Raw genomic sequence first — 5,486 nt, forward strand, 5'->3', positions numbered from 1 at the left:
CTATTTTGGGTCACTACCAGGACGTACCTTTTTGGTCACAAATACGACGTTTTACTGTCGTCTTTTTGGGGTCACTATCAGGATGTACCGTTTTAGTCACAGAACCGAGAGAAAAGAGAAGAGCGATTTGGGCGGCGGTTAAAAATGGACGTTTCACTGACGTCTATTTGGGGTTGCAAATCGACACTATTAACGGTTGCAAACCAGCAATTGAGTGGATAGGCATCCTTTATTTTAGGGTGCTAGTACTAGTGTAAGTCAAACATAGTATTATTAGTCCAAGGATATAAAAATTTCATCCCTTAGAAAGCCGAGCGTAGCGAGGTCTGTTACAAAAAACAAAATATTTTTTTTTAATTGGATCATCTGATTTTGACAAAAAGTATGTCAGTTGAAAGAGATTTATTGATGTAACGCATCGATCTAAACTACCGGAAGTTTAAATCGATGATGTAACTTAAAAAAAATAGAAGAAAAAATCTCACAAAAAAAGAAAAAAATTAAAAAATGTATATAAACAAAATAAGCCAAATTTGGCAACTTGTATCTTAAAAACTACTGATCCGATTTCGATTCGGTTTTTAGTTTATAATCATGAATTTATTTGTCTTTAATATTAAAAACTTACTTCTCGACATTATTGTACATTATTTCTACCGTTATTTGCAGTTATTCAGTGTGATACGAAAATATAAAATAAAACTATGGAAACGTATTAAATCGCGTATAATGAATTTAGAATACATCCCGACGTTTCGAACTCTTTACAGCGTTCGTGGTCAACGGGTGACTGAAGAAAAATTACAATGTGCAAAAGCTACCCACATACAAGAAATATTAACGAACCATGACCATAAATAATATAGATTTCTAAGGCAGGTTCAAAGACTATTAATAAAGCTAGTTATACAATATTCAGAAAATTACCATTACTATGTTAAAAAATAATTAACCAATTAATCTACACAAAATTGACAAAGAACAAACTGCAAATGTCCAACACCATACAACACAAATGCCTCACAGCCTTCGTCATGCTAGTTCCATTATCAGATGTACTACTGGATCCCAAGCCGGTGGTAAAGTAAAGCCATCTTCTCTATTAAAGTTAGGATATTTCTGGGTATATATCGCTTCTCCTTAGCAAGAACCAGAGGCTTGTCAAACTTTATAGCATGATTGACTTTATCCATGACATGTTCAGAGACTGCAGACCTTTGTCGATGGTGCTTGACATCCGCTATGTATTCCTTCACCCGTGTGGAAATACTTCATTTCGTCTGTCCCACATATGACAGGCCGCACTCACAGTCTAGTCTTTACACTCCCGCATTTTATAGAGGAGTTTGACATTTCACAGGCCTCAGGAATTGGGACATCTTCTTCATAGGCTTGAAATAAGTTTTAATAGAAGCCCGTTTCAAGATGTGGCTGATCCTATCCATGACCCCTCTAACAAAAGGCAGAATAGCAGGCCGGCGCTTGACTGTAGGGATCTTCAAGCGGGCCTTCTGCTTGACACGCGGTATCTTGAGCTCGTTCGCCAACAGCGCCTGCCTGGCATGTCGAAGCTCCGCTGCCAAATGCTGGTCGTCACATATCCTTTGGGCTCTCTGAAACAAAGATTTGCCTACAGTAGCTAGTTGACTGGGATGGTGGTGGGATTTGCCATTTAAGTACCTATCAGTATGAGTAGGTTTTCTATACACAGTGCGACCTAAGCTATTATCAGGATTCCTCAAAATGAGAACATCCAAGAAGGGAAGAGAACACTCTTTTTCCAACTCCATAGTAAATTGTATTTTACTATGGATAGAATTTAAATGGTCTAAGAAAGTTGAAACATTACTTTTAGGAAGTATAGTAAAAGTGTCATCTACGTATCTTTTATATATCTTCAGCTGGACGGCAGCCAATGAGAGCGCTCTCTCCTTGAAATCCTCCATGAAGATGTCGGCGACGAGAATTCACCGTTCCATAGCAAGTAGCCCGATGTGAGGCAATGTTCCACCAACTTGGCGTAGTTCTCAGACATGTTCTGCTCTCTCAACCTCTTTTTGACAATTTCAATGCAGTCTTTGTCGTGTCGTGTCGTGGTTTTCAGGATCTTCGTAGTTGGGTCCCTCTTTAGATGTTTGTATGTTGATGTATCCGCCAAAAGATTCCTTATCTTCTCGTTGTAATCTGAAATATTAAGTACAACGGCCGCATTACCCTTGTCAGCTCGAAGAACAGTTATGTCCGGATCCTCATCCAATTTTTTTAAAGCGACAAATTCATCCCTAGGTAAATTTGTTCTTGGGGAATTCGCTCTCCGTAACAAAGACGAGACATCCTGGCGTATAGCCTCTAACTCTTCCTTGCCTACATTGTTCTTCACCAGACAATCTTCCACACTGACGATAATGTCCTCATAAGAGACCTTTTTCCAGAACCGAAAACTCACACGCAGTGAGTTGTTTATCTCACGGAAGTAAGTTTATCTGATAAATTGACAACTGATCGATTTGACACTGACAGCGACATTCCGTTTACGCTCTGAGACAATCCGTCATCGCTGCGTTTCGTTCTCGATTTTAACTTGTCAAACTTGGTAACTTGTCTCTGCTTGCATTGTTCGAATTTGAGATACGTTTTGTCAAAATCGGACGATACAATAAAAAAATATATTTTTTTCATTTTCATAAAACACCTCGCTACGCTCGGCTTCCTAAAGGATGAAATTTCGATATCCTCGGAAAAAATCGTTTACTTTGATGTCTACTATCACCATGCAAAGCGGCTTGCTTCCATTTCAAAGTGCAGCTTTTTTTCATAACTAGTATGACTATATTCTCTCTGTCTAAATTTGAAATGAGACAGACCTTTCACAAAACTATAGTTAGTTATCTTATACTTTTCCTTTACTCAGACTAATTCATATCATAGTGAATAGCGATTGCAAATCCGCTTATATGTTGGGAAATCCGGATTTTCGGATTATTTGTAGGAAAAATCCGGATTCCGGATTAAATCCGGATTTTTAGGGTTTTTTAGTTACCACCGTAAATAAAGCAAAATTCAAGAGTTTAAGAAGTAAACAGTAAATAAAAAATGAAAAAAAATGTTTTATTAGGGAACCTACATGTAAAGTGGGGCTGATATTTTTTTTCATTCCAACCCCAACATGTGATATATTGTTGGATAGGTATTTAAAAATGAATAACGGTTTACTTAGATCGTTTTTTGATAATATTAATATTTTCGGAAATAATCGCTCTTAAATGAAAAAAAAGTGCGTCCCCCCTCTAACTTTTGAACCATATGTTTAAAAAATATGACAAAAATCACAAAAGTAGAACTTTATAAAGACTTTCTAGGAAAATTATTTTGAACTTGATAGGTTCAGTAGTTTTTGAGAAAAATACGGAAAACTACGAAACCCTACACTGAGCGTGGCCCGACACGCTCTTGGCCGGTTTTTACTGATTATATAAGCTACGTACGTGGGCAGTTAATCATTCTATTAACGAGGTAAAGTTTTTTTTTACATTCAGGATTATATACATCCAGTAAACAACGAAATCATAAAAATATTAGCGCGTCAAGTGTAGAGTCAATTCTACGTTCTTAGGCACAGCATTACAACAGAACCAGGAAAATATTGATTTAAGTGGTTAAGAGCGCGGAATTGAATTACGACTTTCACTCAGTTTTAAACTAAATCAGGACTTAAACGAGTAACACTAACACATCGTGTATATTTAGCCTGTCGTTTCCAACGTGAGGAATTGAATTACGACTTTCACTCAGTTTTAAACTAAATCAGGACTTAAACGAGTAACACTAACACATCGTGTATATTTAGCCTGTCGTTTCCAACGTGACAATTTCTCGTATTTTGCCGTTATTTTACTATTGAGACGTCATTTTTGCACAATCTATCTATATTGCCGTAATTAACAATACGCATTGAATAATCGTACATTGTGTATTAAGATTGAGGGCGGAAAGTGAAGCCTTCAGCCGCCCGTGATATACACAACGTTTTTCATCACACTCGCGAAGTAATAACCAAATTTTAAACTATTGTATTGAAATATCTACGCTGACATTTTGAACATTCGTCCGCCATCTTGTAATTTTTGACAGGTCGTGGAAGGTCCCACCCTGGTATTCACTTTACCGCCCCAGGGCGGTAAAATAGTTCATTAAGTATCATAATGTAATAACACCGTTTTCGAGAGAGTGTGATGAAAAGCATATTATAAAATATGTTTTACGACAGTAATAGTGTTTCCGAATATGAAGGCAGCAAGCCATTTAGTATTATTCATTTATCTTATAAACATGCCAATTTAGTCAAATTTCTACATTAACATTGAACAAGTTTTGTTGAGGTCGCAGTTCAAACTTAGCCTAATCGACTTTGACAGCATAATTATAGTATGTATTGAAGTGCATCAGTTCTAACATATAACCAACTTTGATGACAGTGTTGTTATGTGGTTATGATTGTAATTCTACTTAATATAATTCATTAATAATAGGATGTTTGGTTCGTCTACTAATAATATAAGCATTTATTGCAAACCATGGTATACAAAGTGGTTTACATAAGTATTATAGATACCAGGAATCACATTACACCATGTATTTATGGACATTTTTCGTATACTATTTAAACTTAAATTTGCCTGCATTCTCAAGACATCTGATGACGTGTAAACGGATGTTTTTTTTTATTTACAGTTGCTTATACATTGGATTCCACGTACATAAACACTTGTCTTAGAATAAATTTAAAAGTGGAAAATGTCTGCCTTGGGTGAGACTTGAACTCACATTTTCCACTTTTAAATTTATTCTAAGCTTAGTGGCATCGATTGCAGACGTTTCTGCTAGTAAACATAACTTGTGTCCTTTATTTCGGTTGAAATTGCGACGTAAAAGTAAAAATTCGAAAATCCGGATTTCGGTTTTAAAATCCGGATTTAGAAACGGATCGCAAAATCAGCGAATTATCCGGATTTTCGGACTCCGGATAAATAGATGGTCAAGCAAATCTTGTCGCGAAGGGATAATTATTATCCCTTTGCGCCTACATTTTTCAATTTTTTTGCCTTTTTCTACTGATGCGACCTTATTCTATCAATGGATGCGACATGATGCGACTTAAAAAAAATAACGCGTTTCGTTTCTTGATATCAATTTGTCAATCATTTGTTGTAAATCATTAATAAAGTAAAAAAAAAAAATTTAGTCTTTTTAGGTAACTTTGAAGTAATAAGAGTTTTGAATGATTCACGGTTATTTTCATTAGACTTATATTGACCGGGATATAGACCGTGATTACCTTTTTGATTTTTGTCGAGCTCCCGATATTTCGACGCAGTTGCATGCATCATGATCACGGAAAACCCCGATCATGATGCATGCAATGTTTTCCGTGATCATGATGCATGCAACTGCGTCGAAATATCGGGAGCTCGACAAAAATCAAAAAG

The 5,486-nt window shown here is 36.2% G+C and overlaps 1 pseudogene; it reads right to left on the reverse strand.

Annotated features, from left to right (window-relative positions):
- Positions 1–1,190: 1,190 nt before the first annotated feature.
- On the reverse strand, positions 1,191–2,476 carry LOC125226938 (annotated as a pseudogene).
- Positions 2,477–5,486: the final 3,010 nt, after the last annotated feature.

This window comes from Leguminivora glycinivorella, chromosome 6 (genome assembly GCF_023078275.1).
Source record: "Leguminivora glycinivorella isolate SPB_JAAS2020 chromosome 6, LegGlyc_1.1, whole genome shotgun sequence".
In the NCBI taxonomy this organism is placed as follows: Eukaryota; Metazoa; Arthropoda; class Insecta; order Lepidoptera; family Tortricidae; genus Leguminivora; species Leguminivora glycinivorella.